This window comes from Nematolebias whitei, chromosome 9, assembly GCF_014905685.2.
Source record: "Nematolebias whitei isolate Nwh7 chromosome 9, NemWhi1, whole genome shotgun sequence".
Classification (NCBI taxonomy): Eukaryota; Metazoa; Chordata; class Actinopteri; order Cyprinodontiformes; family Rivulidae; genus Nematolebias; species Nematolebias whitei.
Genome location: NC_056506.1, coordinates 2,508,470 through 2,522,331, shown reverse-complemented (window position 1 = coordinate 2,522,331; position 13,862 = coordinate 2,508,470).

Here is a 13,862-nt window from a genome sequence, read left to right as displayed (position 1 = left end):
TCTCATCCAAGAGACTTCCTCAGTCTGAGGAGCTGTATTCAGCTCAGTCTCTTAAATAGCACCGTCTCAGGGTGGATCAACCAGTTTTGCTGCTGACAACCAAAACCAGCTGATCACATGCTCAAGAAGGACCATCAGCATAACAATGGATCATTAGCACCTGATGGCTGTTTACTGTTCACAGAGGGCTGAGTGATACTAGCAATCACAGCATTGTAAGAGGGGGACAGTTGAACCCGGAGGCCTCCACCCCTGTTTAACGATGGACGATTTCTTTTCACAAAGATGGCCTCCTTTACTCCTCTCTCAAACCATCGTTCCTCTCTGTCCAGGATGTGAACATCTTCATCCCTGAAAGAGTGACCGCTGGCCTGGAGATGAGTGTAGACCGCAGAGTCCTGGCCTGATGATGTTGATCTTCTGTGCTGGGCCATCCTTTTGGCCAGTGGCTGTTTTGTTTCCCCAATGTAAGACTGATCACAGCCCTCCTGACACTGAACAGCATACACAACATTGCTCTGTTTGTGCCGGGGGACTGGATCTTTGGGATGAACCAGTCTTTGCCGTAATGTATTTTGGGGTTTAAAAGCCACTGGGACGTTATGTTTAGAAAATAAACGTCTCAGTTTCTCTGATACTCCCTCAACATATGGAATGACCACTAGTCTGGGTTCCTCCTTTTCACCTGTTGGCTGACTGGAGGCCTGTTTGGGTTTCTTTTCTGCTTTCAGGAAGGCCCAGTTAGGATATCCACATTGCTCTAGAGCCTGTCTTGTGTGGGATTTCTCCTTCTGCCTGGCTCCTGAGCTAGTGGGGACGCTGTCTGCTCTGTGATACAGAGTCCTGATGACTCCTAACTTGTGCTCCAAAGGGTGATGGGAGTCAAACTGCAAATACTGGTCTGTGTGTGTGGGTTTGCGGTACACCTCAGTTTGCAAATGTCCTCTATCAGAGACTGAGACCTCACAGTCCAAGAAAGCCAACCTGCCATTTTTTTTTACATCTTCTCGTGTGAACTTGATGTATTTATCCACAGAGTTGATGTGGTCAGTAAAATGTTGGACTTCCTGAGATTTGATTTTAACCCAGGTATCGTCAACATACCTGAACCAATGACTTGGTGGTGTCCCTGAAAAGGACGTCAAGGCTCTCTTTTCTACCTCCTCCATGTACAGGTTGGCAACAATAGGAGAAACTGGAGACCCCATAGCACACCCATGTTTCTGCCTATAATATTGCTCCCCATATGTGAAGTAGGTTGACTGCAGGCACAGTTTCAAGAGTTGACACAGTTGTTCTGTGGAAAGCGTGGTCCTGCTGCTCAGAGTGGTGTCTGATTTTAATTTTAAACTGACCACCTCTACTGCATCATCAACAGGAATGCACGTAAAGAGTGATGTGACATCAAAAGAGACCATTGTTTCATCAGTCTCCATGATGACATCCCTCACCTTATCCACAAAGTCCATGGTGTTCTGTATGTGGTGTTCTGAGCTGCCAACTAAAGGGATGAGTACAGACGCCAGATATTTGGAAACATTGTAAGTGACAGAGTTAATCATACTAACAATTGGTCTTAAAGGTACACCTTGTTTGTGGATTTTAGGTAAACCATACAGACTAGGTGTAGCCTCCCCTGGGTACAGTCTGTGGTACAGAATACGGTCAATAGCCTTGTCCTGCTCCAAAATTTTCAGGCAATCTATCAATTTCTTCTTGTAACCACTTCCTGGATCTCTTTTCAGAGGTTCATAAGTGTTTAAGTCACTAAGGAGTGTCATAACTTTCTCATGATAGTCTTTCTGGTTCAAAATCACTGTGCACCTTCCTTTGTCTGCTGGGAGAATGATGATGTTTTTGTCCTTGCTAAGAGTGGTGAGTGCATCCCTCTCCTCTCTACTGATGTTGGAAGGTGGTGGTTTGGCATTGCTGAGGCAGGCTTAAACTTTGACTCTGAGCTGTTCTGCTTCAGCCTCTTTCATTTTGTTGTTGCGGATGGCTGACTCGGTAGCTGTGATCATCTCCACCAGAGGAATTGTACTTGGTGCAACCGCAAAGTTCAGTCCCCTGGCAAGAATCTCTGTCTCTGGCTGGGTGAGCTGTCTGTTAGATAAATTCTTCACCCACTTTTCTGTCTCCCTGACATGTAATTGACTACTGGAGTGTTGTCCTACACTGAATGTGTTGTTATTGGAATAGTGATGTTGTTGATGAGTTATTAGTAAGTTAAACTTGTTTTGTTGTCGAGTCTTGGACTTGACATGCTGTGCTAAGCGTGCCTGATCTGAATCTAAACTTTTTTAGATTTTTCTACCTGGATTATTGAGCATGCATCAGGATACTAGATGTTTTTTGTTACTTTTTTTGCCAACTTTTATAAATGTCTGTTGTTGTCATCATTCTTTAAGAAATCAGGTCTCTCTTGTAAATGAGTCCTCAAGGCTCAATGGGATTTACATGTCTAAATAAAGGTTGAATGAAAAACTCAAAACACCTGCAAAGGCCTTTAAATCGTCTCAGTCTAGTTCTGTAGGCTACACAATCATGGGGAAGACTGCTGACTTGACAGTTGTCCAAAAGACGACCATTGACACCTTGTACAAGGAGGGCAAGACACATAAGGTCATTGCTAAAGAGGCTGGCTGTTCACAGAGCTCTGTGTCCAAGCACGTTAATAGAGAGGTGAAGGGAAGGAAAAGACATGGTAGATTAAAATGTACAAGCAATAGGGATAACCTCACCCTGGAGAGGACTGTGACACAATACCCATTCCAAAATGTGAGGGAGATTCACAAAGAGTGGACTGCAGCTGGAGTCAGTGCTTCAAGAACGACCACACATGGACACATGGGTTTCAGCGGTCACATTCCTTGTGTCAAGCCACTCTTGAACAAGAGACAGCATCAGAGGAAGTCTCGCCTGGGAGAGTGGTCCAAATTTATGTTCTTTGATGAAAGTACATTTTGCATTTCCTTTGGAAATCAAGGTCCCAGATAGAGGAGAGGCACAGAATCCACGTTGCTTGAGGTCCAGTGTCAAGTGATGGTTTGGTTGCCATGTCATCTGCTGGTGTTGGTCCACTGTGGTTTTTTTTTTTTCATTCAACCTTTTTTTAGACAGGTAAATCCCATTGAGCCTCAAGGACTCATTTACAAGAGAGACCTGATTTCACCAAAAAATGATGACACAATGGACAACAGTGAAAACAATAAACAGTTATAAAAAGTCACACAATTTTTTGTTAACAAATAGGATGGCTAAAAAAAGAAAAGTAAAGTAAGAAGAAACAGCTAGATTCTAAGGCGAATGTAAAAAACTAAAAACAGGAACATGTCTGCATTGGTCTCTGCCAGGAGTCCAACAGATTCTTAAAACCACTTAGAGAGGTCAAGGTCGAGAGCTTCAGATTTTTTTGTAAGATAGTCCAAGAAACAGGAGCAGAGTAGGAGAAGGTCCTTTTGTCTAGTTCAGTCCGCACTGAGGGAACACTGTAGCTAATACTGTCCTGAGAGCGCACGCTGTAGCTGCACTCACGCAGAGACATGTAGGAGGAGATGTATGAAGGCAGCAGACCAAGAAGTGATTTAAAGATGAAAATGTACCAGTGGGAGAGTCTGTGTGAAGTTAATGATGTCCAGTAAACCAGTCAATACAGGGTGCAGTGGTGGGTACGATAATCACAGCCAGTTATGAATCTTAGTGCACCATGATAGACAGCATCCAACATCTGCAGGGTTCTTGTAGGAGCGTTCATGTAAATAATGTCACCGTAATCAATGGAGGGAAGGAAAGTCACAGAAAGTCACAGATACAAGGCGTTTCCTAGCATTCTCGATCAACTCGTCCTGTTTATTCTTTATTCTGGTAATTCTGGTATTGTCATTTCCACTTAATCACCTCATCAGTACATAACTGTGACTCTATATAGAACCGGTATGCACACCTTCACTTTACTAAGTTTCTCAGGTTTATACTTTATATTGCACTATTGTTTACTCTGGCCTTGCACATCCATTATCTACCTCTCATCATGTTATTGTCTTCAGTCAGCGTCCCTTTGTCTCCTGTTAGTGACTATTGAGCACGTTGCATCAGAGGTCCTGCTGCTGTTCACTTTTATATTTTTTTATATATTTTTTTTTTATATAACTAGTTGTGTTAGTTTATTTTTGCTGTTGTTGTTGTTTGCTGCAATTTGAGTAGGAGTGTAACGCAATTTCAATTTCTATGTATGTCCTGTACATATGCAGAATTGACAATAAAAATCAATCAATCAATCAATCAATCAATCAATTCAGGGTTAGACAGGATCTATTTCTGAAAAAGAAACCCAGTTTAACTTTCAGTTTCTTTACCAAGTTTTCCACATGGAGCTTAAAAGAGAGATGCGAGTCGACCAAGAATGTCGGCATTTAGGACAAGTTTGAGGTGGAACAAATCTGTCTGGATGTTGTTGAATGCAGATTTTGAAAACTGGAAAGCTATATCAACTGTTTTAACTTGACAATAAACAACTGCGTCATAAGCATAGAAATGTATGGATGTATTAGGGATGTTTTTACCTACATTATGTATGTAGATTGTAAAGAGGGTGGATCCTAAGACTGAGACTTGTGGTACACCATTGTTGACTGTTAAATAACTAGAGGAAGTACCATTATGTTGAACACATTGCCTCCGGTCTGAAAGATAGTTAGAGAACCAACCAATGGTGTGTTCTGAGAACCGATTTCTGAGAGTTTATGACACAAGATGTTCTGATCCACAGTGTCAAAAGCTTTAGACAGGTCTAAGAAAAGTGCAGCACAATAATCCTTAGCATCCAGTGCTTCAACAACGTCATTAAGAACCTTCAGTGAAGCAGTGGTTGTGCTGTGTTGTTTCCTGAAACCAGATTGATGTGGAGGTAAGATGTTAAATGAGTCCAAGTAATTTTTGATTTGAGAGTTTATCAGTTTTTCTAGAACCTTGGCTAAAATGCAGAGTTTAGAGATTGGTCGATAGTTGTTCAGTGAGGTGGGGTCTCCTCCCTTCAGCAAAGGAAGAAAAAAGGCTGTTTTCCAAGTGTCTGGAATGGAGTTTTGTCTTATGGAGAGATTGAAGATGTGGGTCACAGGGACTCTGATGATATGAGCAGCCAGCCTTAAGAAATAAGGTGGAAGTTCATCTGGACCTACAGATTTTTTAGGATCAAGATCTTTTAACAGTTTATTTACCTCACTGACTGAGAATGGAGAAAAAGAGATGGTGTGATTAACTTAGGATTGACTTGTAGGAGGAATTTGATTTGTACAAGTTTGGTTATTAAGTGAAGTGGCTGATTTTCCATTAGTAACTGTATCAAATAAAGAACTAGAAGCAACAAAATGTTTGTTGAAACAGTTCAGGATCTCATGCTTATTTGACACAGGAACAGAGTTAACGAGAAGTTGTGATGGGAGGTCACATGATTGTGGGGTGCCTGAGAGAGATTTGATGGTTTTCCAGAATCTGTTAGGATCATTTAGATTTTTGGAGGTCTGAGATAAGAAATAGTTGCGTTTTGCAGCTTTGAAGACAGTTGTACATTTATTCCTCATCTGTCGAAAACTCAACCAAAAGTCAGATTTTCTCGCTGTGGCCCAAAGATAATCTCTCCTGTGCATGAGGTCAGCTAGCTCTGGAGTAAACCAGGGGCTGTCTCGTCCCTTTATTCTGAACTGACGAAAAGGAGCATGTTTGTTCACAAAATAAATGAAACTATTATGAAAATAGTTCTAAGCGGAGTTCACGTCATCAATTAATAGAATACGATGCCAGTCAAAGTGAGACAGATCCCTGAGGAATGACTGTTCACAAAAGCGTTTCAGATCCCTTTTTTGATTAATCTGGGCTTAGAAGGTGGAAGTTTAATATCTCTGAGAGTCACTGTCACACAGTGATCACTCAAAATGTTAGCGAATACACCTGTACCATGGAACTTGTGAGGCATATTTGTTAGAAACGGGTCTAAAATGGAGGATTTTACAGGAAGGTTTTTGTTTAGTCTATTCGGAGAGTTGATCAGTTGGGTTAGATTAAGAGACAGGCAACAGTTCTTGAATTTATCACAGAGGGGGGTCGACTTATCCCAGTCAATGTTGAAATCTCCTGCCAAAAAGATCTCTTTGAATTTTAAATTACCAAGGAATTCCATCAGGGAGGACAGAGCCTCAGGTGTTGCTGAGGGGGACGATAACCACAGAGTACAGATAAAATCTGGCCTCCATTCAAAGTGATGTTTACAGCTAAGGCTTCAAACTGGTTAGGAATTGTTTTAGCAGACACAAGACTAGCAACCAGAGAATCTCTAATGTAAATAATGACTTCCCCCCACCCTTTTTTGACGATCACAGCGGTAGATGTTAAATCCATTGATTACAAGGTCGTTACTCCGTACAGATTTGTTGAGCCAGGTTTCGGAGATGAAGATTACATCTGCCCCAGAAGAACTGATCAGAATTTTCAAGGCATCAAGTGTTTTCAGAAGGCTATGTGCGTTTACATGCAGAAAATGAAGTCCTGACATGTTTTTAAAGTCATTTGGTGTCCTATAAATAGTGGGGGGTCCAGGGTTGGGCTGAATCCCTGAGAGCAGTAACAACATTATTATCAGACATTTTCTTGAGTTTTTCATGACTGATGTGTAATTACAGGAGTTAACAGCGTGACAATTAGCCCCCCTAATCGAGCCATGAGAAACATAAATGAAAATGCTATCATTCAGAACCCAAAAACAGTGAAAGTTGCAGTGATGGGCAGATCCAGGTGTATTAACAAGATTCAGTGACTCCAGATAGTCTGAGATCTGAAAATAATGACAATAATATGAATGGTGCAGAAAAGTCTCAGACCATAAAACGTCACAAATCAAATGGGCAAACAAATCCGATGAGGTGGCCCAAAGTTGGGCTGAGGGGGGCTCCGGCCCCCCTGTGAAGATGGATGGATGCCCCCATGAGAAACAGAAGCTGGGTCCAAAACCAACAGGCAGAAACAGATAATTCGCAGCAAATAACAGAGTGAGCTGCCAAAATATCATCCTGAAATGAAGGCATGGTCCTAGCTCATTTCAGGTCAACAGGGGCCAACAGCGTGATCTGGAATAAATATAATTATTATCCAGGTGAGTTTGGATGGAGGCCTGCAGTAACTCTGATGCAAACTCCGAACTTTTCTCGAGCACCACGCTGCGCTGCTCTTCCGCTTCTCTGCACGTCACCCCTGCACCCGACAGCACGAGAGGTACCCCCAATGAAAACTACGAGACTGACCAGAGAGGCTGAGGCTGAAGTCGTCACAGGTCCGGTCCGGTTCCGCTCCAGTCCGGCTCCGGCACTCCATAGCACGAGAGGCGAAGAGGATGAAGTCGTCACTGGTCTGGTCCGGTTCTGCTCCAGTCTGGCACTGGCGCACCACAGCTCGAGAGACGAAGAGGCTGAAGTTGTCCCTGGCCCGGTTCTGCTCCAGTCCAGTTCCGGCGGCGCTTCAAAGCATCGGAGCGTCTCCTCCAGGCAAACATAGCAACTCCACGTAGTCCTTCGTTAAAAGTAACGGGTTGCTCACTGATGCTGAGACCAGCTCTGTTGAAGACGAAGTCCCCCACAGCCAACTCAGTTCGGTTCTGGTCCAGTTTGGGGGTCACATGTACACTTTCCCCACACCAATGAAGACACCACGAGGGCCAGTCCAGCAGAAAACCAGTGAAATACAACCCGGCGATTCTTGTCGGAACCAGGTAGAACCACAAAGGTCCAGATGAGAAGTTTGTTGAGAAGTTTGTTTTTGTTGGGGTCCAGAGAGAGAGAGAAAAACCACCGGACCTTCGTGCGACGACTCCCCAGCTCGAGGGGTCACCTGGCTGGCAGGGTGCGCTCAGAGTGACCAGTGGAGTGGGAGCGGCCGGTCCTGGACCAAAAATATTTATTTGGACGGTTCCGTCCGGCTCTCTGAGTCACTGAACACCAAATTCGGTTGGAAGGGGGACCAACTTTTGTCCGGTTCGAAAAATGGGTCAGTTTGATGATAAAAGACTGCAGAGAAGCCAGAGGGAGCTGCCGTCCATCAGCTCGCCGGAAGTGGAAGTTTTCTTAGGTCAAAGGTCAACACAGCCATCTACAAGGAAGTTTTAGAGACTTGTGCTTCCTGCTGCTGACCAACTTTATGGAGATGCAGATTTCATTTTCCAACAGGACTTGGCACCTGCACACAGTGCCAAAGCTACCAGTACCTGGTTTAAGGACCATGGTATCCCTGTTCTTAAGTGGCCAGCAAACTCTCCTGACCTTAACCCCATAGAAAATCTATGGGGTATTATGAAGAGGAAGATGTGGTACACCAGAGCCAACAATTCAGAGGAGCTGAAGGCCACTATCAGAACAACCTGGACTCTCATAACACCTGAGCAGTGACACACACTGATCCACTCCATGCCACGACGCATTGCTGCAGTAATCCAGACAAAAGGAGCAACAACTAAGTATTGATGCTGAACATGCTCATATTTTTCATGTTCATACTTTTCAGTTGGACATTTCTTAAAAAATCTTTTTTTAATGGTCTGGAGTAATATTCTAATTCTCTGAGATACTGAATTTGAGGTTTTCATTAGTTGTCAGTTATAACCATCAACATTAAAATAAATAAACATTTGAAATATATCAGTCTGTGTTTAATGAATTAATATAAAATACAAGTTTCACTTTTTGAATGGAATTACTGAAATAAATCAACTTTTTCATGATATTGTAATTTTATGACCAGCACCTGTACATGGCTGGAGAGCCAAAAATGGCCCTCAGACAATCTCCAGTGGCTCACAATATCCTTAAATGAAAAGAAAATAACTTTTAAATAAACTGATAAAAACCTGCTTTTTATCAACGAACTTATGGAAGTCTAAATTAAACATCTTGGACAATTACACTGAAAACATTTGGATTAAGACAGGTAAAAACTTTATTTTAAGTCTGCTTTCCAAAACTAGAGACCAAATATTTCCAATACTATATGCAGCCCTTTGATTGCATGAATTATCTCAACATGGCCCTCTGGAAAATAATATTGTCCACCACAGATTTATTGCGTAGGCTGTGGGGGTGTGTAGCTGGGTTGTATAAAACTAGACATTTGTTTTTAGCTTACTATTTACATCTTACATCAAATGTTCAGCTTCCAACAGAGGAAGATGTTTGATCGTTAGTGGAAAAAAAAGTATATTTTATACACATATACTGATTGTTTATCTGATTTTTCTCCAGATAATGTGACAAAACCATCCACCCTGACCACAACTAGAACTCCTAAACATGACTGCACCCAAGGTGAGAGCAAATATTGTTTTTGGTTTAGTGTCCATTTAGCTGTGTTGATCTTTTGGGTCTCCCTGCAATGGGTTTTCTCGTGTCTGTGTGCAAGACAGTGTTAGCAAAATATCTTGATTACTGAATGAATGTTGTATTTTGAAGTCAATAGAAGTCAAAATGGCTATTAATCAGTCATGTTTTAAACATTGTACTAAATTTTGATGTTGTAGTAATTGAGCTAACCTGTGCCTGACGTTAATGTTTTAAGTTTTGTCTTGGTTCTTTTCCACTCGTGATACTTCAATATTTACAACCTTAAATGTGCCTGTCAAAAAAATTTGGGCCATAGATTATGGATGTTTTATTGTTAACATAGGCGGCTGTGGCTGAGTGGTTAGAGCAGTCATCCTCCAATGCAAAAGTTGGGGGTTTGATTCCACCAGCAGTCACATGCTGAAGTGTCCCTGGGCAAGACACTGAACCCCTGACTCTCATCACCCTCTAGAGCAATTTGGTTCAATTCAGTTTATTTACATAGCGCCAAGTCACATCAGAAGTTATCTCAGAGCACTGAACAGAAACATTCATCTATAAAATAATAATTGAACATTATTTATCTGAGGAGCAGCTTTGAGTTTAACTCCATCACTGAACTCTCATCTTGAACAAGCATGAAGGCGACAGTGGAAAGAAAAACTCCCTCATGAGGAAGAAACCTTTAGCAGAACCAGGATCAGGACTAGAGGACCATCTGCTTCGACCAGCTGGGTTTGGTAGGAATAGATACACAATGGCAGGTCAAGAATCACATGTTAAGATAGAAATAGTATCAAATGAAAACTATTCAATTTTAACAATTCATTTAAGGAAATGAGATCAATTTATCCTCTAGTAGTCTAAGCTTAAGGAAGCATAACAAGCCAACCCTAACTATAGGATTTAGCAAAAAGGAAAATTTTAAGCCTAGTTTTAAAACTGGATAATGTGTCAGCCTCACAGACAGAGATTGGAAGTTGGTTCCACAAGAGAGGAGCCTGAGAACTAAAAGATCTGCCTCCCATTCTGTTTTTGTGAACTCTAGGAACCACAAGTAAACCTGCAGTCTGAGAGCGAAGTGCTCTGTTAGGAAAATATGGAACAATAAGATCTGTAATATAAGATGGAGCTAGGTTGTTGAAAGCTTTGTAGGTTACATCTCCTCCTACATGTCTCTGTGTGAGTGCAGCTACAGCGTGCGCTCTCAGGACATCATTACCTGCAGTGTTCCCTCAGTGAGGACTGAACTAGACAAAAGGACCTTCTCCTACTCCGCTCCTGTTTCCTGGAATATCTTGTAAAAAGATCTGAAGCTCTCGACCTTTGACCTCTCTAAGTGTCTTTAAGAATCTGTTGGACTCCTGGCAGGGTCCAATGCAGACATGTTCCTGCTTTTAGTTTTCTACATTCACCTTAGAATCTAGCTGTCTTTATGTTGCTTTTCTTTTTTTAGCCATCCTATTTGTAAAAAAAAAAATCTGTATGACTTTTTGTGGCTGTTTATTGTTGTCCATTGTTGTCATCTTTCTTTGTTGAAATCAGGTCTCTCTTGTAAATGAGTCCTCGAGGCTCAATGGGATTTACCTGTTGAAATAAAGGTTGAATGAAAAAAAATGTTAGAAGTAAGATTTTGAATTCAGTTCTGGATTTGACAGGGAGCCAATGGAGAGAAACTAAAACTGGAGAGGTGATCTCTCCCAGTAACTCCAGTTAAGACTCTGGCAGCAGCATTTTGGATCAGCTGAAGACGTTTTAAAGAAGTATTTGGACACCCAGATAATAAACCATTGCAATAGTCCAGTCTAGATGTGACAAATGCATGGACCAGTTTTTCTGCATCATCTTTAGATCAGATGTTTCTAATGTTAGTGATATTACGCAGGTGGAAGAAGGAGGTTCTAGTAACGTTTTTAATGTGGGGGATAAAAGACATGTCCTGATCAAAAATAACACCAAGATTTTTAACATTAGAGCTGGAGGACAGATTAATGCATCTAAGGAGGGAGAAAGACTGAAACATTCATTCCTAAGGTGCTCAGGTCCAAAAATCAAAACCTCAGTCTTGTCTGTTCAACAGGAGAAAATTCAGAGTCAGAGTTTCTTTATTGTCATTCGCACCTCATGTGGTACATGTGGTGGAGCGAAATTATGTACACAGGGTCCCAGTTACATCCAACAATAAAATGTATAAGAAAAACAGTAATAACATCTAAGATATGAACTAAGAAAAACATCAAGTAAATATACACTAAGCACTCATAACATAAAACATTGAACATCAGCACAAACATGAACATGAGTCTGTGAGCAGATGTGCAGACTCATGTTCATGTTTGTGCTGATGTTCAATGTTTTATGTTAAATTAAGGGTCATCCAGGTTTTTATGTCTTGAAGACATGCTTGTAGTCTAAGTAGCTGATTGGATTCATTGGGTTTAATGGACAAATATAATTGTGTGTCATCAGCATAACAATGAAAATTTATCCCATGCTGTTTAATAACTTTACCTAATGGAAGCATGTATAAAGTAAAGAGTATTGGTCCAAAGACTGAACCCTGAGGAACCCCATGACTAACGTTGGTGTATGGAGAAGATTCATTATTTACATTTACAAACTGGAATCTTATCAGATAAATATGATTTAAACTAGGGATGCACGATATTATTGGCATGGTATTGGTATCGGTCGATATTAGCATTAAATTTCAATATGGGACATTCCATTAAAATAACTCGTCGATTCAAAAGGCGCTGTTTTTGCCTGCAGCGGCAGCAAAATGTGATGATGTTACAGCGGCAGCGCAACACGATGACCTCACGTGCGCCTACCCGAGCTCACGATTAGGACTTCGCTGCAGCAAACAGAAAGGGGCATGGACAGACTAGTGTCAATCCCATAACATTTTTGGAAATAGGACTCCGGAAATGAAGGGGACGCTATTTCCATGATCACTAGTATTAATAAATGTTACTAAAAGCCATTTTAAATCATTTTTGTGAAATATATAGGCCTTTGAAATAGTGCATTCATCTTTTTGTTTGTTTTCCTTTTGCTGTTGCTCAGCTCACCCACTCCTGCAGCACAGTGTTAAAAGAGTAAAACCAACAAACTACTACAGTTGTAAATATATCATTTTGTAACTGTGTTATTTTATGATTGGATAATCTTATTTAAAAAAATTAGGAATGCAAGCAAAGTTAATTACTTACAATAGCTTATGTGTAAATATATGTATTGTTTCATAGTTCTTTTTGAACAATTAACAAAATCAATACAGATTTTCTTGAGATACACTTGAGATACTGCAGCTAAATTGTTCATGTTTTTACGTTTTTACAGTTTTTACAGTTTTTACAGTTTTTACAGCCTGAATCAATAAAGATTTCAAAAGAAAAACCCAGGCTAACTTTTTTTAAATAAAGCAAGTACATACAGAATCAAATTTTGTTTACAAAATCAGCTTCCGGTTCCGGTAAGCTGATGGACGGCAGCTCCCCCGGCTCCTCTGCAGTCTTTTATCATCAAACTGACTAGTTTTTCGAACTGGACTAAAGTTGGTCCGCCTTCCAACCGAATTCTGTGTTCAGTGACTCAGAGAGCTGGATGGGACTGTCCAAAAAATAATTTCAGCCCAGGACCGACCGCTCCCACCCCTCCGGTCACTCTGAGCGCACCCTGCCGGCCAGGTCACCCCTCGAACTGGGGAGTCGTCGCACGAAGGTCCGGTGTTTTTTTCTCTCTCTCTCTGGACCCCAACAAACTTCTCATCTGGACCTTTGTGGTTGTACCTGGTTCCAACAAGAATCACTGGGTGGTATTTTGCTGGCTTTTTTGCTGGCTTTCTGCTGGACTGGCCCCTCGTGGTGTCTTTAGCTGGTCTCAGCCTCAGTGAGCAGCCTGTTACCTTTAAACGGACTGTCCACCTCCGTGAGAATTGCTTTGTTCGCCTGGAGGAGACGCTCTGATGTTTTGAAGCGCCACCGGAATCGGACCGGCACAGAGCCAGGCCAAGGATGACTTCAGCCTCTCTGGTCAGTCTCGTCGTTTTTCGCCGGGGGGGGGGGGGGGTGCCTCCCGTGCTGTGGTGCGCCGGAGGAGCAGACGAGCAGGGTCCCGTGCAGAAAAGCAGAGTGAAGCGCGAAGTAGTAGCGCTGTGTGGTGCTCGAGAGAAGTTCAGAGTTTGCATCGGAGTTGCTGCAGACGTTCATCCAAACACACCTGAATAATAAATAGTTTTTATTCCGGATCACGCTGTTGTCCCCTGTTGACCTGAAACAAGCTAGGACCATGCCTTTCATTTCAGGAGGATTTTCTGGCAGTTCGCTCTGCTATTTGCTGCAAATAATCTGTTTCTGCCTGTTGGTTCTGGACCCAGCTTTTGTTTCTTATGGGAGCATCCATCCATCTTTGCAGGGGGGCTGGAGCCCCCCTCAGCCCAACTCAAACTGCAGTTGGGCCACCTCGTCAGATTTGTTTGCCCATTTGATTTGTGACGCTTTA